This window comes from Aethalodelphis obliquidens, unplaced genomic scaffold (genome assembly GCF_003676395.1).
Source record: "Aethalodelphis obliquidens isolate GAN/ISIS:26980383/991018 unplaced genomic scaffold, ASM367639v1 scaffold14, whole genome shotgun sequence".
Classification (NCBI taxonomy): domain Eukaryota; kingdom Metazoa; phylum Chordata; class Mammalia; order Artiodactyla; family Delphinidae; genus Aethalodelphis; species Aethalodelphis obliquidens.
In genome coordinates, this window is record NW_020837958.1 from 33241473 (window position 1) to 33265383 (window position 23911).

The 23911-nt window shown below is 50.1% G+C and overlaps 1 protein-coding gene across 11 annotated transcripts in view; it reads right to left on the reverse strand.

Annotated features, from left to right (window-relative positions):
- Positions 1-17366, reverse strand: part of MICAL2 (microtubule associated monooxygenase, calponin and LIM domain containing 2) — a 219427-nt gene extending 202061 nt beyond the window's left edge. For 9 of the 11 annotated variants that reach the window (XM_027115371.1, XM_027115361.1, XM_027115362.1 and 6 more), the window contains exon 1: positions 17195-17366. The gene's annotated coding sequence lies outside the window, so the exon portion shown is untranslated. Of the gene's footprint in view, positions 1-11028; positions 11198-17194 lie in introns of those variants that run through there. The other 2 variants (XM_027115359.1, XM_027115358.1) reach the window with 2 other exon arrangements.
- Between the last annotated feature and the right edge of the window lie 6545 nt (positions 17367-23911).

A 23911-nucleotide genomic window follows, 5' to 3' on the forward strand; every position in this document is an offset into this window, starting at 1 on the left:
CTTCCTTCCACATGCACCCAGCACACTCTATCTAGCTTCCTCCCTGCTCTAGTGTTCTGCAGCCCCCTCTCATCACCTGGCCTCACACATTAACTTAAGTCTTTATTGTCTCTCTCTCCCTCCTAGAAGTTCCACGTGGCAAGGGATTTTACCCTATTTTTTTCCTGCTGTAACTGCAGCACCTAGAACAGTTTCTGGCACAGAGTAAGAACTCATAAGTACCTGCTGAATGAACAAATGAATGAATGAATACACATTTAAAATGTCTAAGAAGCAAGTGTCCAAACAGAATAATGGTGGGGGTGTGGCTAGCATGCTTCTGGGCCTCCTCTCTGCTCCTGAGAACATTTCTGGAGGACAGGCCTAGATTAAAATGTCTAGAGGTCAAAGCCTTCCTAGGATTTACAAGAGTTCCCTATAAGACCCTGGGTCCTCATCCTCCCATCCCTGTTCTGAACGTTCACACACATATACACATGCACAAGCACACACACACACACACACACACACACACACACACACAATCTATCATATTGAAGGCAGTCTGCATCTCTCCTAAACTCCTCTGCCCAGCCTCATTTCCCTCTGAGACCCACCTTCAAACCAGGCCATTTCCCACTTCTCCTGGCCTGAACACCACCTAGAGGTGCTCTCATCTTCCTCCCACTTATCCATCTGCACTTCACCTACTCTTCAAGATACAGATCAAATGTAGCCACCTCCGCCTCCACCTCCTCCAGGAAGCCTTCCAGGCCCTCTCCAGCCTCTAGAAAACACTCCCCACGCCCACTTCTGTTTCCACCAGTCACATGGAAATTAGTCATGAACTACTTTGTGACTTGCCTTCTATGAATGAGCTGAACTGTTACCAAAATCTCCTGTTACTTAATTTTTTTTTAACACGTGTATCTTGTCTTTTCAAGAATACTGTGAATGTTTTGGGAGGAGAGGCTGGGCCTTAACCATATTGTCATCCCCATGGCACAGGGCCTGGGGCACACAGTAGGTGCTAAATGTATGTTTCTTAATTAACTGCCCAACATAAGCAAGTCACCTTCCCAATCAGGTCACTTCCTCAATTATAGGTACCTGGACTGGTTTCTCCCAGTGCCCTGAATATTTTTTTCAGGGCCTGCTCTGACCTTGGTTGCCTGCAAACCCAGTCATGGGCTTGTGTTTTCAAAGGGTGTCAGACCCGTTCTAATCATGTCCCCCTGTGCTGAGCAGATGAGGATGACTAGGAAAGAAATGATATGTAAAGTCCCACAGGTCTGGAAAAGGAAAGGACATAGTTGTTCCAGGCAAACCCAGACATTCAGAGTGTTTCCATTTCCTCAAATATGGGAGTTCAACAGAGGAGAAAACACAAAAACAAAAACAAAAATGGTGAAAAAAACAAAAAATAAATTAAAAAAAAAAACCCACGGTGTTAAGTTTTAGGTGATTTACCAGAGAAAACCAATACTTGAGGCCCAGGTACGCCTGCTGAGCACCAGCTCTAAGTAAACTGAGATTAGAACAAAAGGCAGCAAAATCTCAAGTTACTTCTGAGCTTGGAGAGATGAGAGTCAGGGAGGAGGGAGGTGGCCCTGTGTGCTGCAGACCCTCTATGCGCTGGGCCCATGCCAGCTCCAGGGGAGGGTCTCCCGGCATCCTCACTGTGAGGTAAGTGGTCTGTGACCAGCCCATTCACACCTGAGGAACTGGGCCCACATGGCAGCAGAAGGCAGAGAGCCGACTTGACCAAGTGAGTCATCCTCTTTCCACAACTCGCCAATCAGGACTCCCACATTATCTATGCTTTTGAAAATTTTGAATAGCAAACATATCACTGGGTTCAGAAATCAAAAAGCACAGATGTATCCAGGAAATGTGCCCTCCTCCTCCTGTCCCATCGACCCGTTCTGTCCCCGCTCCGAAACAGGTAACCACAGTTATTAGTCGCTCACGTGTGTTGTGAAGGTGTTGATGTACATACATACAAATAGAAATATGTCTTCTTTCCATTACGGACAGCAGACTATACACGTTTCTCTGTGCCCAGCTTTTATCTTTTAAAGGAATGGACTTGGACTAGGACAGGGAGACAGATTATCTCTACAAAAAAAGAAAAAAGAAAGGTGGGTCTGTGTGAAAGGCCCATGAAACAAAGAGACAGAAATATTCTGGAGAACATGCATGTGGGGAGACTGAGGTGTGACGGTCCAGTCACCGTGGGTACCACTGGTCTGTGGCTGACCCGGATTCCAGGTCAGCCGGAGGAGAGCCCTGAAGGTCGGGGGGCAGGCAGGGGATCAAACACCCTGATGGCACTAAAGGCCCACCGGCTAAAAGCTCTGACCAGCCTCGCCGAGCACTTCATCTTCCAGAAGAGAGAGGAAGCGTCAATAAGAAGGGGATTAAGCTCATTCCCACAGCAATGACCGAATGGGTAGTGACTAGGGGGACACAGGAAGGAACTGTGGAGGAAAAGCAATCATTTCCTCTGGAACTTGGGAGGGACCAAGAAGGGGAAGTTGGTGCCTGAGACTAAGGAAACAGACTTCAAATTGCTAAAAGAATAGAAGGGCTCTAGGACCCAAGATTGAGGAAGTAAATGATTCAGACACTCTGAAATGCTGTTCGAACTGTGCAGTTGAAGATGGAGGTGGGGCGGCAGGGGGACAGAGGGAGAAAGGAGGAAGAGGAGGGAAGATGGGGCCTTTTAGGAAGCAGGCAGCTCACCATTATGGTTCAGAGCTGGACTTAGGGGCAAACTGACTAGACGCTAATTCCGCCCCTCCCCTTCCTAGCTGTGAAATCTGGAGCAAGTCAGTTAACCTCTCTGCACTTTAATTTCCTCATTGGTAAGTGGGGATAATGAGAGTATCTACCTCATGGGGCTGGAAGGAGAATGAAGTGAGTTAGTGTTTACAGAGCGCTCACATGGTGCCGGGCTCACCACAGCTGCCATGTGAGTGTTAGAGAATAGAGCCACGTGGTTGTACAGGAAACCCTGACAAGGTCAGTTGTTGAAAAGAGCAGGTCCCATCACTGGGAGAAGGATGCATAACCAAAGAAGCCCCTGAGACAGTGAGGCAGGGCCTCCCTCAGAGCATCAACCAGAGGAGGCCAGCCCAGGATGAGCTGCGGCTGCACAACATGCCTAGACGGCAGGAAGGGGTGGGGGTCGTCTTGAGCCAAGAGGTCCAGAGGCATAAAGGGACCCTGGGAAACTGGACCCCGGCTCCCACTCTGGACACACGATGGCCTCCGTCAAAGAGAGCTATCCTTAGACTGACACATAAAGATCCATCACGGAGATGAGAAAGGGGGCTGGGAAGGGGGGTGAGGGAAGCTTGGATTTTAGAAAAGGATATTTAGATAGTTTCAATAACATCAAGCCCCCTGGCCGGCCCAGAACACTGGGAACTCTGGCAGATGAGACCGCTGAACTGCATCTGTGTGGGGCAGCCTGGGGACACCTGAGAGCAGTCCCGGAGCCCGGTGGGAACTGAGAACACATGAGGTCAAGGAGCGTTCATGCCTTTCTGTGATAGGATGGTTAATGGTTGATGGAGAATTACAATAGATTTGGCATAACTAGACTCAAGAAGGCATCTGGTCAGAGGTCAGAAGAGCAAAAAGGCAGAGACTTAAGCAGGAGCAGCTTGGACCACCTTCCCCAAGCAAGCCGATGAAAGGTGACGTTCCGAGGGGAGGACTCTGGCAGAGGGCTCTCTCCTGATAACCATTTTATCAGTGACTTGGGAGATGCTAGGGAAGGCACACTAATTAAACAGGATCCTGAAAGAGCGCAAGGTAACAGAGAGCTGCACAGAATTTAACCCATTGAAATTTAACAGAAATGCTTGTTCTGAATCAGATGGGAAGAAAATAGGAGGCTCTGCATTTAAATTCTAAAGCCACACACATTGAGGACAGGGGAGAAGCAGCTTAGCAACACGTCATGTTAAAAAGATCTGGTCAGGGGAATTCCCTGGCGGTCCAGTGGTTAGGACCCTGCGCTTCCATTGCAGGGGGTATGGGTTCAATCCCAGATTGTGTAACTAAGATCCCGCAAGCCGTGTGGCACGGCCAAAAAACAAAAGATCCGGTCAGGAGTAATGTCAGTGAGTCAATAACGTGAAGTAGCTGCCAGAAAAGCTAGTGCAATCTTGGGCTGCATTAAAAGGAGTAGAATGGCCTGAACTAAGGAGGTGATAACTGCCTTCCTCTGCTGTGGTCACACCACACCATGAATATGGTAGATGGGTCTGGGCACTAGCCTCGAAATATTAGAATGATATGGACAAAATGGAGTTTGTTCAAAGGAGAACCACAGGAAAACACCTGGACCCACATCATGGGTTGTAAATCTGGAAGACTCAAGAGAGGACAAGAGGGCTGTCTCTAAGTATCACATTGCACTAGCTAGGAGATGTGCATTTTTTTTTCAGTTATAAAATGTCTGAAAGCAGAATTATCTTATAATCCCCTAACATCTAACAATCTCTCTAGGCCAGAATGCAGCTGGGGCATAGCTGTCATCGCCCCATTGTCACTGTCATGTGGAAATTTGACTATTATTCCTGGTGACACATCTGGACAACTGCAACCCTCAACATTTCAAGAGCCAGAACATTTAAGGACCATTTGAGGAAGAAATGTGAGTCCTGGAAAAAAGAATTCCAAAGACAACAGAGATTAAGAAATACATCACCACTTTACCAGAATATAATATGTCAAAAAAAAAAAAGAACCCGAACATATTGATAACTCTGAGTCAAAAAGTGATTTGAAAGATTTGGATTCTGAAAGTGAATACGTTTTAGAAATGCTGTTAATAATTTATTTTCCTTTTGATGTGCATGCAGGAACGATATGGAAGAAAAACTTATGTCTAAAGTCTAAGAGAATTCTTTCAGTAAATATAAACATTTTAAGTGATAACACAGTATTGTTCCACAGTTTAACTGGAAGCAGTTTTTCTTTCTTGAAGGTTCATAAAATAATGGTATATCTTACAATCTATGGTATCAGAGATTTGATTTTAAAAAAACAGTATCTGAAGAGCTGTCACATGGAGGAAAGACTAGACTTTCCTTCTCTATGGATTCAAGGAGGAAGAACTAGGACCAAATGCCAGAAGCTATAGGGAGCCGGCAGGGAAGTGACAGGAGGAGCCATCCAAAGATGGAATGGGTCACCTCGGATGTGAAGCCCAGGCTGGAACACAGTGGAGAAATCAAGCACCAATGTGGCAGCCCTGTGATCCCAAGGTCTGATTGAGAAAACCTCACCACGAAGAGAAAGGTGGCCCATCTTTCTTCGTTACCCACCTATGTGCTCAGACTGAGTTATTCTCTCAAAAAGTCACCACTTAAGGATAAGAGCCATTTAGGGAACAGTACTGAATGGGAGACCTGAGGCAAAGAGGAATGCCGCCCACACCTGTGCTTTCAGACTCCTGTGGGCCAGCCGGGGACCACCTACATGCCTGCTATGTGCCAGGTACGTGACAGGTGTGCTACACACACTGCCCCAGTTAATCCTCACAGCCCCTTGTGAGGCAAGCGCTATCACCCCCATCTTACAGAAGAGAAACCTGATGCTCAGAGAAATTCAGTGGCTTGCCCAAGGTGTTACTGCCACTCAAAGCCATGGTCGGTCTGTGACAACCTGCTTCAAATAGAGGGTCGTCCAGAAGTCTTGATTGGCAAAATGAATGAATTGAGCGCTCAAATGAGCAATCAATGAATGGACCAACGTGGTCTCACGTTGGTAGCACAGATGCTAGGAGAAGAAAGAAAGAAGAAAGCCGTTTTAGTGTCCCACCCCCTATCAATAGCTCCCACGGGCACGAAGCTCATGCCATTTGCTCCCTGCAGAAGCAATTTATTCCACCACATAAAGCAAGGGTGTTTCTGAGACATCTATGGCAGAGAACAGGTGCCAGCTGCCCTGCTCAAATGTCAAAGCACACCAGGCTGCCATGCCTTCCACCTGCCAGGTTAACACTGGAGTAGGCAGAAGCTGAGCTCAGCTTTTGTCCGTGCCAGGGCCAGGATGTCCAGAGGGCTGGGGAAAGGCTGGGGAGTCAGCCAACTGCCCCCACAATGTGTTCCAGCCGCCTGGAGACATCCAGTCCAGCACCAGGCCACCCAGGCTTCCTGCTTCACTGGGGAGGTCAAAGTGGGCACCAGATACCAAGGGCAGCACCCACCTGAAGGGGATATTCAGGTGCTTATGAGATCACAGAAGGGGGAGAATCGATCATTTCCGATGATGGCCCACAACGCCCTGTGAGCAGGTGACACCTGCAGAAACGATTCTAACGAAGGAGGAGGGGCTCACCGAGGTCCCTGCCCAGCCCAGCTTTGCTGCCTCAGCCATGTGTAGGCAGGTAACGCCTGCTCCTGATCTACGGGTACCCACCGCCAGGGGCTCAGCACCCACAACCCCCAAATCCATCCCCCTCAGGCTGACCTCGAGGGAGGGAAATGACCTCCTGTAGTGAGGTGGTGAAAAGCAGGGGCAGTTATCATTTTTCTGCAGAAGACAGAGCTGCCAAAGCGCAGGACAGGCGCACTTGGTGGCACAGAAAGTGACAGATGTCCCATATTCTAAGACCCTACCTGAGGGGTTCCAAATGGGCTGCCCTCCTGATCAACTGAAAGATAGGGGCTGCCCAAGCTGACCCCCTTCACAGGGAAGGTGGTGGGGCAAAAGCACAGACAAGGCCTTATTTGGGCCCAGTCTTAAGTGCCCCCGACCTCCCTGTTCCCCACCCCCTGGGGCACTCCTTGGTCCAGACTGACAGCTACAGTCTGGTCAGTTTAACCGTCCAACGCACGGAGGGCAGTGCAGGCCTCCTAACAGATCCCCCACCCGCAACTCCCACACAAGCTTATCCTGCACAGTCTGATCCGCCTGAAGGAACGCTCTGACCATCCCTCTCCAATGGCTGTCACTACCTGCAGGATTAGGGCCATACCCACCCCTTCCCCAGCACTCAGGGCTAGCCTGATTCCAGCCTCGGCTTCCCAAGTTCCCCCAGGCAGCCCCCAGGTTTCCACCACGTGACACCCTGAACATACCCTCATGTTTCTACATCTCTTTGTGCTCTACCTCTCCCCATCTCTGCCTATGGAAATCCTATCTTCCAAGGCCCATCTCAGGGACCAAGTGCCACCTCCTCCAGGAAGTCTCCTCTGACTCCCTCACGCTGTGCGACTGTCTAAAGCACATTCCAAACTCTTATCTTGATGTGTGGGCATGAATGAACTTATCTAAGGTACCTCTCTCCATGAGTTAGATGAAGGCTCTGCTCCTGTCATTCAGCACAGCACCCCCGGCACGGCAGCTGTGCACCGTGAGCTAAGGAGCCTAGGTCACAGTGCTCCATGCCGGCCCTGACAGCACCCTATGTACAGTCCTTTCTGATTCCCTCCTCAACCTACTTCCAGCCGACTCATCCCCCATTCTATCAAGGTTTAGCTCTCAGAGGACAGCTAATTGGAGATAAACTAATCAACATGGTATTCTTCCCAATTAAATTCTATATTTTTAACAAAGGCCCTCTGGAGACAAGGGCTGAAGACAAAGGTGGGAATTATAGGCCCCAGAGCTCTGGGGGAGGTATTTTTGATAAGGAAAGATCTTGCACCAAACCATTGTGCAAGCCAGTGTTACCAGGGTATATATCCTAAATTCAAAGCATGGGAGAGCTGCTAGAAAGCGGGGTGTCGCCTGGTGATACAAAAGGAAAGGCCACCGGCAAGTAAGGCTGCCCGAGGCTGGTCACAGGCTCACAGCCTGCCAGAAATGGAGGATGGAGAACAGACTTGACTCTGACCTGGTTAGGTGCCCTTGAGCCAGGAACCACACCTCTTGGCCTCCGCTCAGTATCAAGAAGCCTCCGAGCCTCAGTTTCCCCATAGGTAAAAAACAAGGAGGCAGGAGTGAGAATTAGATGATCCCAGAGGGCCCTTCCAATCTGACATCCCAAGGCTCGGCCTCCGCCTCTTCCTCCCTCCTGGGAGGTATCATCTGAAACTACCCTACTTCCACTCCCTCCTTACCTTGAGCCCCACCTGAGTCCAAAGGGAAAACTAAGCCTAAAGATCTCCCAGCCAATCAGCAGGCAGCATGCAGGGGGCAGGCCTCTCCCAGCACAGGGGAAAGGAAGGGGCAGATGTTGGTTTCTGTGAACACAGAAATGCTACTCTCACTTACCCAATTTGTCCCAGCCCGGAAAAAGACAGTTGGCTGATTGCCTTTGCTTCCCTGACCTACCTTTTTAAGAGATTACAACTGCCTGCCAAATTTAAGTGCTGCCCTAAAATCAGGACATATAAGGTCTCTCAGCGTGGATCTGAAGGGTTTCAAAATGGGTAGAGAGTAAGCGTGATGAAGAATGAAACTTGGAGGCAATCTAGGCCAGGGTGTGCAGCCCTGTCAATTAAAGACCTTTAAAAATAGCCTCTCTTCTCTCATGCTGAAGATAAAGATGAAGTTTCAGCAATAAACAGACATCTGCTGGAGCTTCTGAAGAGATTACAGCATAAACACCCCAGAGAGCAGTCATAAACAGCCCAGAGCTCTCTCCAGGTACCCACAGCATCCTGTTCACCAACGGCAGGGGAGGGCTTAGGGGACGGAGGGACAGAGAAGGAGGTGGTATTCAGAGGCTGGGGAGGATGCCCCAAGAAGAGGTGGTGCAGGAGAGCCCAACTTGGCAGAAAATGGAGAACTGGCTGCCTTCTGCAGGGAAATAAAAGCTCAGGGATCTACCAAGAAAATTTCCAGAGGATTCCATGCCAGTGTCCTTCATTCTGAAAATGGGTCACTCCTTAAAATTAGGAAAAACACTGACATTTTTGAGTGCCTACCTAAGCAGGGCACTTCACAAATATTTTAATTTTACCTCTACATCAGTTCCCCAAGATCGGTGTGATTACCACCTTTTTAAAGACAAAAATACTAGGGTTCATTGACGCCCAAGGCCACATGCCTAGGATTCAAACCCAGGTTCTGTCTTAGCACATTTGTTTGTCTTTGCCTATATCACCTGCACCTAGAACATGCCCCTGAGGTTTATTCTCAGTGCCCAGACTCTCTACACCCACAAATCTAACACAAGGAGAGTCCTAAAGGGGAGAGGCAGCAAAGCAGAGTAGAGGGGCAGGAGTTAAGCCCTGTGTGCCTAATTCAGATAACTGCTGAGTCTCGGCAGCCCTGTGGGTCCTATCGCTTCACATCCTAGTGGCTTCCCAGCAGGCCTGAAGATGAACAAAGGGGGAAACAGGCACAAACATATGCCTAGACTCTGTCTGGAAGGAGCCACAGGAGACTGGGGACAGCAGATGCCACTGAAGAAGAGAACTGAGGACCGGAGGACGGGAAGAAGAGAGACTTGCTTTTCACTGAATTCTCTCTGGACTGAGTGAATATGTTCCCCTGCACCCATGTATATATGGGGGGTGAAGAGCATCATCTGTGTGTGTTGGGGGGAGTGAGTGCCACGCATCCACACGTGCGTGGGTGGGGGGCGGTGAGTACCAGCATCTGCGCATGTGTGTGTATGAGGGTGAGTACCCTCATCCATGCACGTGGTGTGAGGAGGGGTTAAGTCCCTTTTAAGAGAGTCCAAGATGTTAGGTACAAGGTAACAGATACATCCAATCTGGTGAAAGCGACCTGGACCAAGCAGGAAGTCCTGGGTCCCCTGGTCGCAGCAAGCCTGGAATCCAGAGGAAGCCGGGGCGTCATCCAGAGCCTCCTCCTTCCCTCACAACAGGAACGTGCTGCAACCCCAGGCAGATGGCAAGAAGCTCTCTGAGCATGAACCCCATGGCCCCCAAGGCCGAAATCAGTAGCACGAGCCCCCTAGGACATTCCCTGAGGAAAGAGATTGACTGAATCCTCTCCTTGAGGCTGTGGAGAGAGGCCTCCCCCATTGCCCTGCTTATTCCTCTATTCTGTCCCTTTCTTCGGTGATCGGATTTCTCACCCCTCCAAGCAGGGAGCTCCTGACTGCTATCACCTTTGTATCAAGCTGAGCAAAAGCCCAGCTGTCCCGACACGCGGAGCCATCAGCACCCCAACTTTATAGCAGCTGTGAACTCCACATACTCCACATGCTGCACCTTGACCCCCCACGCTGCTCCCCCGGGGTGAAGCTGTCCAACAAAGGGGTCAGCAGCTCTGCCAGGCCCCCAGCAGACCCTGGACCCGCCCTCCTCCAAGGAACAGCTCTCGTTGGTGATCAAAAAGTCCAAGTGACTTTTTCCCAGGCACTTCTTCATCCTCCCCTCCACCTCATTCTCCTGGTCCCGGCACAAGTTAAACCCTGAGATCCTGCAAATCTTCCCCAGATTCAGTCAGTACTCAGATCAGTAGCCAAGGCCAGCCATTCAGAGTCACCAGAGCCAAGAAGCAGTTTCCGCATCTTAACACATTGACACTACGGTGCAGGACAAAATGTTCTTAGACTCCCACTCCCATCTCTGGCCTGGCTGGGCTTCTGCACTGGGTGTGTCAGGAGCTCGGGCCTGCAAACATCCCAAGAACCTGCTGTTGCGGCAGCTCAGGGACCAGGAGCCACCGGCCAACTCCCTGCCATTCTGTCTTGCTGCCAGCAGAAAGGACATGGGCACTGGACATCCTCCCCTGCAAGGGAAGGGGAAAACCTGAGCCCCAAACCAGCAGGAAACAAGTCCCTGTTCTCAGGCCTGCCTTGATCTCTGTATTCCCCAGGAAGAAAGCTGACCTAGCCTTGAAAGGAATACAAGAGTGGCAAGGTCTCTGGACACCAATGGGAGAAGGCGGGTGAGGGAGATTACCCTGACCCTCAGGGGAGAGAAACACCAGTGCAAGTACGGAACACACTAAAACTCCCACCCCTAAGAACATCGGCACCATCCCCCACACACCACTCACTGCCAGCCACGCGGGAGACAGACAGGCTTTCCTGGGAGGAACTGTAGTAATATTTAGATGCATGGATGGGTACAGAGCAATTGCATTTGAGAAACGATACCATACCTGGTACTCACAAATGGCTCTTCATCTGGGACACAGGGATGGACACTTCCTCAACAGCTAACAGCGAAGGGAAGCATCGCAAAACTCAGACTCTACCGTGACCTAACCCTGCGATGAAGGTTGGTTTGTGACCAGAGGGCCCAAGTCCCCATCACCGCCACCAACTCTGAGTTCTGAGACCAGATGATCAGGGCTTGAGAAAGGAGGAGCCTTATCAGCGCAGACCAGCCATGCTTCCTACCTCTCAGGAGGTGGCAGGGAGGAAAACAGAAAACGGTGGAGGGAGGGGTCAGGGCCCCCCAAAGTGAGGTCAGTGGGGCGTTTGGCCATCAGGCACTTTCCCAAGAGGAAAAGACAGGCTGTCTGAGCCTGAAGCTTTGCCCTGCCTGCTTTTTCTTAACCCACTATGTTATTCTGTCTTCCTCTGATATCGCAAACTCTCTGAACAAAAAATCAAGAGGCTAACATTAGAATGATTTCATTCTGGGGAAACCAAAATGAAATTCTCAGGAATGAAAGGGAAGTGGTAGACTGGGAGGGAGGGTGAGGCTACACGGATGTCATAGCTTCCCATCTCCTAAGCTCCAGCTTTCTTTGCTTTCTAACTTTTAAAAAGTACAGGTATGGGAATTCCCTGGTGGTCCAGAGGTTAGGACTCTGTGTTTTCACTACGGGGGCTGGGGTTTGATCCCTGGTCAGGGAACTAAGATCCTGCAAGCTGCACCTCATGGCCAAAAAATTAAAAAAAAAATTTTTTTTAAGTACAGGTATGTTCTTTAAAATAATGTCATAAAATAAGCAAATATCAAAATCCCAATGGCTCTGTGACCTATCCACACATAAAACTGTACCAAATGCATGTATAATTTTGTCTACCCATCCAAATTGGTTGAAGGAAGCTCTCTTTTTTAAGAGGAAAAAACCCCAAAATATTTGGATTTTCCATTAGAAAAATAAAATATTTTTATTATAAAAATTTTAGAAAAATACTGAGAAATAAAAGATAAAGGAAAAAATTAACTTTATCCCTGCCATGCAGAGAGAAAGACAACATTTTCTTATACTTAATGCCTAGTGGAAAAGACTGTTTATGTTTAAGAAGAAAGAGGAGGAGGAGGAGGAAAAGAAAAAAGCCTCTTAATTTGGGGCCTGTGTGCAGAGAAAGGTCTTTTTTGGGTGGGTCAGAAGATGGCTATCAGAGTGCTTAGCACAGGGACTTCCCCAGTGGTCCAGTGGTTAAGACTGCCTTCCAATGCAGGGGGTGCAGGTTCAATCCCTGGTCTGGGAACTAAGATCCCACACACTGCGAGGTGTGGCCAAAAACAAACAAACAAAAAAGAGTGCCTAGCACCTTGGGGAGATGTGACAAGGAAGCTAGATGTGAAGCCTGTTATCCAGGGGAGCAAGCACACGTTTTCCTTCCCTCCTGAGCCTCTGGTCTCCTTTATTAGGACACACACAAAGGTGCCAATGGTGATACTATCTCTTCACCATAAATTCAGACCAGACAGTGAAAGGTCGTAAGTGTTTGTTTTCTGTCACGACCTGTCAGCTGCAGATGGATAATAACTTGAGAAAAGCCCACACCTCGCCCAAGTGCGAGGCCAGATAGAGAAGGCTCCTGAAGGTACAAGGCAGAATCTTGCACTGCCCAGAGAGAGGCGGGCGGCATTCTCTGGGCAGCAAAGCCAAGTGCCTGGCTCTTAACATGGTAATCCCTGTGGCTGAATAGGTCAGGATTCAGAGCTCGGGCAGAAATGACCTCAGTCCCCGTCAGTCCCACATGTGATCTGGGGAGGCCAGCTGCTGATCAGGGCACCACGGCGGCTGTCTGGGCTCCCCACACCGCAAACCAGAGCACGCAAGGGAGCACGGCAAATAGTTCTATTATTTCAGGATGTTTACAGGCTGACGCTTGCTTAGGAAATGTCCACACGTGAGCAAGTCATATATTTTTTAAAACCTCTTATCTAAACACAGACATGGGCAGTCACAGAAACCTACCACTGGGTTAATTCATTCAAAATGCATTTCCCGAGTGGCTACGGCACCACTGGGCAGACGCCCACCATGCCTCTGCCCTGTCCCAGACGCGGCACTGGGAATCCCCAACAGAGCACAGAAGTAGACTCCAGCATCAAAGCGTTCGCCGTCCAGTGGGAGATTTAAAACGGAGGGTAACAGCTGGTTAAAAGTGGGAGTGGGGCAGAGGGGGTGGTGCTCCAGATTAAAGTAGGCTTAAAAGGACTACCAACAAAATGCAGCATACAGACTTTGCTTGGATCCTGATTTAAACAGACCAGTGATGAAGGTCACTTCTGAGACAATGAAGGAAATCCGAATATGCACAGATGCGACCAAAGAATTACTGTTAATTCTGCTACATGCAGTAACAGCCATGTGGTCATGAAAGAACATTCTTTTCAAAATAGATATATGCTGGATTATGTAGGGGCAAAATGACATGATATCAGAGATTTCCTTTTAAATATTTCAGGAATAAAAAATAGAAGGGAAGAAAAAGAGAGAAAGAGAGAGATGAAGCCAGCCTGGCATGATCTTGGTTGTTGAAGCTGGATAATGAGTATTTGGGGCTCATTATACTATGCTCTCTATTTTTGTGTTTGAAAATGTTCCTTTTTTTTTTTTAACTGTGCAGCTTGCAGAATCTTGGTTCCCCAATCAGGGATCGAACCCAGGCCCTCGCAGTGAAAGCACTGAGTCCTAACTGGACCACCAGGGAATTCCCTGAAAATGTTCATGATATTTTTAAACAGAGGACTGCAACACATCATGGTAGATATCCTAATGAAGACTGGTATAAAAGGCAAAAGGGGACCTCCCTTGTGGTGCAGTGGATAAGAACCTGCCTGCCAATGCAGGGGACACAGGTTCAATCCCTGGTCCGGAAAGATCCCACATGCCACGGAATAAGGAAGCCCATATAGCACAACTACTGAGCCTGCGCTCTAGAGCCTGCACGCCACAATTACTGAAGCCCGCGCGCCTAGAGCCCGTGCTCCGCAACAAGAGAAGCCACTGCAAGAGTAGCCCCCGCTCGCCACAACTAGAGAAAGCCCACAAGCATCAACAAATACCGAATGCAGCCAAAAAAATAAAAATAAAATTAAATCTTTAAAAAAATAAAATAAAAGGCAAAGGGGATATAGAGCAAAGAGCAAGGAGAATTTGTGAGAACCAGAAAATAAACCTGCCAAGTTTACGAGTGTTTTAAATACCATTTCATAGTGGGGTAGGAAGACATGTTCACAAATAATTACAATATAAGATGCGGAATCATAAGCACAGCAGGCGGCTGCACACACCAAGCCTCTAGAGTCCAGACAGAGGATGGCCACACGGTTTTTTCCTGTTTCCCTTAGTGTTTAATTCACCACACAGACCTCACTCATGCAGAAGGAGGCCAGAGCCCTAGCTTGGTCACTCACTAGCTGTGTGATTGGGGGAAAGTTCCTGAGCCTCAGTTTCCTCATCTGTAAAATGGGAATAATCCCACCTACTTCTTCAGAGGGCTAAAGTGGGGATCAAGTGATACAAAGAATGAAAAACTCCAGCATAACGTACAGTGTTTCCTTTCTTGGCTCTTTAAGCAACGGAGACCCTCTAGCCCTGGGAGGGCCTCAAAGATTGGCAATGTTCAGCCCAAATCTTGCACCCATACCCCAGCCCTCCCACCAGGGTCAAGGCTCTCCCCCAAGAAGGCAGGACCTCCCCCCCTCGCCCTGCCCCCCTTAGTAGAGAGTGAAAGGAAGGCGCATGACTGGGAGGCACACCCAGATGGGGGTGTGGACATGGGCGGAGAGAATAGAGACACATCCCAATCACAGGCAGAGAGGGATTACTCAGTGCTCCTCTGCTCCTTACAGTTCCCGGGAATAGGCCTCCAACGACCAAGCTACAACCAGCCTTAGTCCTTAAGCTGATTTATACTAAAGTGTAACTGGTTGGTAGTAGGCTAATCACGATTTTCTTTCAGAAGAGAAGGATGAGCAGAAAGGCAGCCCTGGGCCTGAAGGAGGAAGGAAGCAGTGATTTCATTTTTTATAAACATAAGCTCGAACTATGGATTTCAATCACCTTACAATCACAATTAGTATACCTCAACACCTGCCCTTCCCCCAAAACACAAAATAAAACTAGAATTGGTCCTAAGGTAGAAGGTTATTTCAAATAACAGCCCTCCTGGGACTTCCCTGATGGTCCAGTGGCTAAAACTCTGCACTCCCAATGCAGGGGGCCCAGGTCAGGGAACTAGATCCCGCATGCAGCAACTAAAAGATCCCGCATGCCGCGACGAAGATCCTGTGTGCCGCAACTAAGACCCGGCACAGCCAGATAAATAAAATAAATATTAAACAAAAAAACATGACACATATAACAGTCTTTCTAAACCATCCCAGAAGCCAACTCTCAGGCGCAGGGCCAAGTCAATGGCAGAGGCAGACTTCCCCCTCAAATAGCACCCAAACACCAACAGTCAGTCCTTCCCCATCACAGCAAGACCAACACCACCATCACCCCTGATGGAGGACAGGGTGGGCAAGGGGTCTGTAGGTTGAACAACCTGGGCTAACCTGGGTCAGTTCAAGTGCATTGCTAAAGAAGTACCCACAGGATCTTTGGATGGAATCTTTTCAGAGGCCAGGACCCTGCAACACAGCACACCACTCTCCACAGCCATGGGGCAGCAGGAAGGGCACTGGACTGAGCTCTGGCAGAGTCTGGTTCAAATCCCGGCTCAGCCGCTTTCTATGTGACCTTGGGCACTTACCCTACCTGAGTCTGTTTCCCCATCTCTAAAATGAGGAGGGCATAACTCTGAGTTTTTTGAGAGTTATTGTGAAATTCTCAAAAAGTGCCACAGGGCAGGACCTGTCCCTCAGTAGGCACTTAATAAACCTGTCTTCACTCTGTCTGATGGCCCGTTCTTACTGCAATAAGAGCTTCCAGAACATCAGGTGGGACTACCCTGGAGAACTGAGCCCCCCTCCCCCGCCTTGGATCCACTTCCCCTGGAAAAAGGGATGGAACAGAGCTGGCCTGGGGGCCCAGGGGACCCTGGTGCCAGAGCACCCACGCAAGCAAATTGAGAGCCAACCGGCTGCTGGTTTTTTTCCCATGGGGCCTGCCCAGAAGGGGGCTGGTTAGTGGCCTCATTCTTCACAGAAACCACTGAGGACTGTAGTGAGTAGGCAAGACTAACAGCAAGAGGTCCCCACACTGCTTAAGGTCCCAGCAGGGCCCAATGCGCCTCCAGATAAAAGCTCTTTGGGCTTTAAGAACCCAGGCTTTAGAATAAAACAATATGGAAAGAGACACAAGTTTACTCTGGTTTCAACAGCCTCCCCCTCATCCAGTAAAGGCCATTCCCAGTTCTGTCGAGAGGCTGGTCTAGGATAAAGTTAACCCCACCTGCCCCGGCCTGGAAGCCAAGTCAGCGGCGCTTCTACCCAGGGCCAGTCGGCAAAGGCAAGGCGGGAGCCTGGGACGCCCCGACAGGGGTGCTCCCGGGCCTGGGGAGAGCGCAGGCTGCTGGAGGCGCGAGGCTCAGAAAGGACAGCGCCACGTCCCCTCGGGCCACCGCCACCGTCCCAGACCCAGTCCCCGCCCGCAGGCGGCCAGGCCACCGACATCTGGCCCAACTTAACTTCCTGTTGTTAAGGAGGGAGGGGAACCGGGCGGGGGTTGGTAGGCGGGCGGGGGACCGGGCGAGGGGGGCGCCCAGTGAAAAGCCGGGAAATAACGTGACCGGCGAGGAGCCCAAATCGTGGGAAGATAAGTTTAGGGATGATCTTCTGCCCCGGCGGCAGGCGGTACTGATGGCGCGTCGCGCCCACTCCATGTCGACGTTCGGGTATTCTCTAGGCTTAGAACTGAAGAATTTGGGTGTTGGGGGTCGGAGTAAGAGGTAGTTCGAGGTACTGGGTTCTAATGGATTCGGAGAGCGATAGGAGTACCCCGGCCTCCCTGGGCAGTGCCACCTGCTCGCTGGGCGCCCCGTGAGGTGGGTCTGAGGCGGGAGATGCTGCGGCGCACCTGACCCTCTCCGGCGCGGGCCAGGGCACAGAGTCCAGGCTCGGCCGCCACGGTCCCCGCCCGCCCTCCTCAGAGCCCCGCGCTCCCCTTACCCGCCCCCCGGTCTTACCGAGAGCCGCGTCGGCCGCCGAGCCTCGGGTGAGCCCTTGTCTTTGCCTAGGGCCGTGTGCGCAGCGGTCTGCAACCGGAGGCCGCCTGCGAAGCTGTGAGCCACCTAGGCGGCCCCGCGCAGGCTTAGCCGGGCGAGCGCCTGCGGTTCTGCGCCGCGCCGCCAAGGGGACGGGGAGCCACCCCCATCGGCGGCGCGGCCAATGACAGGTCAACCGGGGGGCCGCATCCCCGCCCCCAGCTTGAGGCCCATAGCCAATGGCAGAGCGGCGCGGAGCCACCCACGCTCCTCGCCCGCCCCGCCCCTTTGGGGCCAGCTGTCAACGCGGCTGCAGCGGGCGCACGTGGGCTGCAGCCAAGCCCGAGGGTAGGGAGCAGCCCTGCGCTCCTACCCAGACCAGTGCAGGTCTGAGACCAGCAGAGGGCCGATGGGGGCGAGGCTTGGTGTTGCTGCTAGATGAAAACCCCGGTGCTGGTATCCAAATGTCAATGTAGGGAGGCAAGGGCTGGGCTTCACGCTCCTTGGCCTAGACAGCTGGAAAGCAAGCCTCAGCGTCCCCTTTTGGACTTGGGGGAGCAGCATAGCACTTCCCTTACCGGCTGTGGACCTCCCTTCTTGCTTTGCTCCTTGACCACCCTGGGGTTCAGCAAACCCCTGCTAGAGGTTAGTCCCTTCCCCTCACCTGGACTGGCCTTGCCTAGAATAAAACTGGTGGGAAGAGGGGCAGTGGTGCAGACCACCTGTTACCTTCGTCACATCACCCAAGCACCTTCTTTTCTTGGCTGTCAAATGGCTACCTTAATCTCTGCTCTGCCCACCCTCACTGGTTGCCCACAGCTCCAGAGAGCACCATTCACAGTGTGAACAGTGTGAGGGGTGTGAATCCGCTTTGTGAACTACAAATTCTGCAAACACCTTGGGCAGACTGCTCTGGTAGCAGTGATCATGAAACAGGGATCCCACAGGCAGGAGCTGTGTCTTACTCACCTCTGGGGCCCAGGGGCCTAACATGGGCTTGGCCCAATGTAAATGTTCTTGCAACAGAGCTGACCCAGCGGGAGGAGAACAGGCAGGCTTGGGCAGTGAGAAAACAGTATTGTGGCTCCAGGCTGCTGGAATTTCCACAGCATCAGACCACCCTCTGGAGAAACTACATTCCCTTGCCAGGCAAGTACAAATAAAGCAGTTTGCCCCATCAAACCTGGGGCTTATTTTTTTTCCATACTCCTTACCATGTGATCCTACGTGAGGCCTTTTGGGTTTTCCCAGAGATTGTCCTTCTTGGTTGCTCTCTTAGCATCTTCAGAGTTCAATCGACTTCCTGAACATGAACTTTCAGCAAAAGCCGTCCCTGTTCAGTTTGCAAGACTCAGTCAGCACTGATTCTCAGAGGGGCAGCTCTCCACTCTGATGGAACTCTGTCTGTGATGCCAGTTGACGAGGTATCCTCTATGCACATTATCTCATTTAATTCTGAGATAATGAATGGAATGGTATGGTGACAGTGGGTCTGCATGGTATGCATTTTTATGATCATTCCCTTTTGCAGATGGGAAAACTGAGCCTCAAAGAGGTAACGTAGCTTATCAAGGTCACATGGTTAATAAGTTTCAGAGCCTAGATTGATTCTGGATTCCAGAATCTGCATGCCTAACCACTATGCAATGCAGCCTCTGCCATCCTGCCCATACTTCTAGAGTGCTGGACAGGACAGGCCTATCCCTGAAGGAACTGCTCTGGGGCCTGACCTGCCCCCAGTCCGTCCAAACGTTCTGTTGAGGTCAGGCCTGGGCACTGTTGGGGACAGGAGATGAGGTCAGCATGGCCCTGCCTTATTTACAGAGTGACTGATAGAGGAAACAGCATTACCTCTGCCCCCAGCCCAAATCCTCACTGGACACAGACCTCTTGCTTCTGGCCTGGGCCTGAGACACCCATGCTAGGGATGGAGATGGCGACAGAACCATTCATTCATCTCACACATGCTACTGTGAGCTAGATATGGTTCTTGCATTCATGTAACTTATTCGGCTGATAAATAATCAAAAGTACACAGTGCTGTGGGAGCTGTATTCTTTATCACTTACATTTTTTATCATTCCCATCACCTTATCTATAGCACGTGTTCTCCAGATTAAACAAATTTAACACTACTTCAGGAACACTGTGGGCCCACCACAGTGAGACACTACTGCTCAGCATAGACATTCTATTAGCTCAAAAACTAAAATTTATCAATGTGTTCCTGGGACCTCTGCCTCCTCTCTTCCCAACCTTTTTAACTTGGGGGGCTCAGGTGAAAAAGAATCTTGGATCTGAGGGCTGAAGAGTGAATTTTCCTTGGATGTAGGGCAAGCTGGGGGCTGATGGAGGCTGATTGCAGGAAGGGGGATAAGCCTTGAGACCTCTTGAATCAGTGATCAGAGTCCCTTGCCACCACATACAAGCCACCCCTGCTGGCCATCTCCCTGGGGGGGTGGACAGGAATGGGGACAGAAGATCACAATTGTCCCTTCTCTGGACAAAGCAGTAGCCATGCGCTATCCTGCCGGACTCTGTGTCTGGGAGTTTATACAACTAAGATCTTCAAAGAAAAGACCGTCCAATGTTAGAGTGGACTTAAATATTATCTAAGCCCTTCACTGAACAGATTAAAGAAATTTAAAAATTAATGGGGAAGGGAAGGCACCACGAGAGTCACAGAGCATGGAAGTGGGTTCCAGGTCTCCGACGCCTCTGCTTCACTCTGAGCACACCAGGCAAACTCAACCTCCTTGCGCCATGGCTCAGTATTCTATATTTAATAACAATCTCTTCCCAGCCCACTCTTCTGGGATGGCGAATGTGTGCTTGTGAAGGTTGTCTGGGAGATGCAGATGGCCGCATTAGCATCAGAGGGAGGGAGAGAAGGAAGGCCCAGATTCATCCCTAAAAATATCTACATCTCAGACTGGAAGCAATGGGTCTCGGCAGCACCACGCATGCCTCCCCGGAAAGAACTCCAGCTGGTGATCTCCATCATCATTGTTTATCCACCTGATGGCATCCTGCAGGGGCTGGAGGGGTGGTGTGTCAGGCCTGGCTTCTTTTTATTTCCAGCCGAGCAGTTGGCTTGAAGAAAGGTCAGAGTTGAACTAAGTGGATTCCCAATGCAGAGATTTCCTGCAGAGAAGTCCAAGTGGGTCTCACAGCGTTGGAATGGCAGGGGAAGGAGTGACCACCTGTGCCTCCTCCTCCAAATGAAAAAGGATCTGTGCCCCCGGACCCCTTCCTCACATGCATATGTTCCAGGAAGGGGTAAAACAGTGAGTGTGGTCTCACCAGCTTTCTCCCCAAGCCGCTATCAAAGGGCTTCGGTCTTTCAGAAGGAAGAGGAAGGCCGATATCTATACAGTCTGGTGACCTCGTTAGATGATGAGAAAAGGCTAATTGGCCCCAGTCCACCTTGGGAGCTATCTTTGGAGAAGGGTTTTCTAAGGAAGTGGAAACATTTCTACCTCCCTCAAACAGGCTCAGGAGTGTGTGAGAAGCAAGGTCACTGGGGCCTTGTTCCAGCCCCTTATCATCCCGATAGGCTTCAAAATGCACTATTTTCCGTGGATAAGACATATATAAAAGTTTTCAAGGTCTCTAGGAACTCATCAAGCCTACCACACATTCAGTGCGCTTTCCAGAGACAGTTTGGAGAAAAACTGGCACATGTCAATATCAATAATGCCCTCAGAGCCACTGCAGCACTTTGGGGAATCTGTGTATTTGGCTGCAGTGATGGGAAGGTCAGTGCTGGAGAGATGAGGCCACAGGCAGGAGGTGATGTAGCAACCAGAGCAAATAGAGAGCGGGTGTGCGGAGGAGAGGGGAAGAGACACAGGGTCATGAAAGTGTCTGGCCCCGGCTCCAAACAGTCTGGGGAGAGGCAGAGGTACATACACACGTACTCAAAGCCAACTGTGAAATCTGAGGGCACAATTCTGGTCTCTAGAGACTCAGAAGTCTAACCAATACCACCAAACCCACTATACCCTCATGGCAGGCTGGGCCATACCTGCTGCCCAGGCAGACTCTTGTTCATGCAAACCTAAAGCCCATTCTAGGACACACTGCTGTTATCGAATGAAGCGCCCAAAACCTCCACAGGGTAGGGGCAAGGACGGGGACACTCTTTTCTGTTCTAGCCCATGGAGGGGACTCCCTCAGGTTCAACTGTCTATCCATCCAACATATATCCACCCCACAAATATATACAATGCAGTTATTCTAAGAGGCATCATAGCCAAGTTGTTAGGAGCACAAACTCTGAAGTCAAGATGCCTGAGTTTGAATCCCAGCTCTGCCACTTATTAACTGGGTGACCTTGGGCAATACTTAACCTCTCTGTACAGCAGGTTCCTCGCCTGTAATGGGGAATAGTAATAGCAAAGAGAGATGTGTGCTTCGAACACATATACATAGTAAATAATATACATGGGTTTTGATTAAAATAATTTGGCGTCTAGTGTCAAAAGGGGGTAGAGAACTAGAGTCTGTAAGAGGCACCATTATGAACAACTCCAGATCAGGGACATGGCCACTCCCAGCACTACACTTGTGTGTGTATCTCTCAGCCACATTTTAAGGTGGATAATTGTCATCCACACCTTGGAGGTGAAAAAATGGAATCTTGGAGAAGTGAAGTCACTCGCCCAGAGTCTCCCAGGAGCTGGCATATGACAGGGTGAATCTAACTGGCTGACTCTCTACTCCTGGCTACAAGACTGGACACAGCACCCAGGCCCGGCCAACCACATAGCCCCAGGGGTGACTGGTCCAACAGACATGTATATGGTCCAAGCAGAGCTCTTCTTCAGGACCAGTGTAAAGGTAGCATGAGAGAAGCTCTCTGTCCCCGGAAGCCAGGGCTACCAGTAGTCCCACCTGCGGCAGAGGAGATCTGACTACAATAGGAAAGAAAGAGACTCCTCTGACTGAAGAAGTAAAGCTCCAGCGATTCTTTGCAATTCTCTTGACTCCACCCTCCTCTGTGTTGGTTTTGTCTCCAGGCTGGTTTTCCTTACTGTAGCTAGTGCCAAAACAGCTCTCAGTGCCAGAAGCTACCGTATCCAAAAAAGAACATTTCTGACCCAGCATTCCAAGCAGGAGTCCTGAGATCCACTCTGATTGGATTGAGTCATATGCCCACTTGAACCCGTGCCATAGCCAGAGGTCTGGAATGTGCTGATTGGCCGCGCCAGTCAGGGCCCCTGACTGGACCTGGGGTGGGATCAGCTTCCCCTGAGACACACAGGCTGCATGGGACAGAGGTGGACACCTGAACAAAAACTGAGTATGGTTAGGAAGGGAGAAGAATGGATAGATTGTTATATGTTGGGTGGGTATAGCAGATGCTTCTGGTTTCCGTATACACCAGTGGCGTTCTATTGCAAGCACCTGTGACTCCAGACCTGTGGGTTTCCTCTGGCTTCTGCAGTAAGCTTAGCCAATGCAGAGGGCAGTCCAAAGTATGAGATTTAACACCACTGGAGCAACCTGCAAACAAGAGTGAGCAAGAGTTGGCGGATACATACCCCAAATGTCTCGCCCTCAGGTGGGATATCTTGGAGGTGTGTGCTCTATCTCTGTCTCTGTCCCAGAGATCTCCAGCAGGACTGAGCCCAGGTAATTGCTTGTTAACATGTCCTCTATTGCTTCCCTACCATCACTTCCTCAGTTCTTTACTGGTGCTTCCCAGGATTACTTCCCAAATAAACTACTTGTACTCACATTCCCTTCTCAGGGTCCGCTTCTGGGGGAGCCCATCCTAAGACAGTAGGGTCAGCTCATCTGAGCCCCAACCTTGAACTCCTCGAGATGAGCAACAGTGTGGTATTCAATGCTGTACTCTCCGTGTGTGTTGCTTAAAGAGCACCAGCACATGGGAGGTGTCAGTAGATGTTTTCTGAAGGAATAAAAGAGGAAGCTATTTAAAAGCAATATACAAACAAGGTGTTCCTACTACCCACCCACTGATTCTCCCATGGGTCTGGACCACAGCCATAGACTTGGGCTCATATGAATGCTCAGAAGGAATTTGTGCTTTTTACCTCTCAGAAAGTACATCATCCTGACCTCCTCTTGTATCATCCACTCCCCACATACCACCTCCCATGAAGCTTTTCTTGCATTTTGTAGCAGATAAGTACATTTTAATTAAAATTAAATTCCTGCACAATCACTCTTCTATTCAAATCTTTCTCCTAGATGTAGCTTAGATGACCAGAGATTACCCAGTACAGCCCAACCTCTGATTGGTTCAGAGGGGTGATTCTTCCCCTTGTCAGATGAGTGGGGTCTTCAGGGGCACTCAGGATTACTGCAGTGGAGCTGGAACCCCCAAATAGAAAGGCCCAATCCAGCTTCACATGTCAAATTCTGGTGGAAAGTGCTCAGGTTCAAACGACCTGGGTTGCAACCTCTGCTCCGCCTACCAGTGTGACTTTGAACAATCCAGTTGATGGAGATAATAAGCTTTATTTGGTAAGAATAGAGTATAGATCAAACGAGGTGACATACTTGAAGGTGTATTACTGGCTCTGACTAAATGTTAGTTGTTTTCCCTCCTATTTGTAAGTGTGGTGGTTTTATATTTTAGCAACTTACAAAGCTAGAGCTGGGTTTCCCAGAGCCCGCTTGGGGTCATCGGGTAGTCAGAGGAGAAGGTGGTGAGAAATAGACACGAAT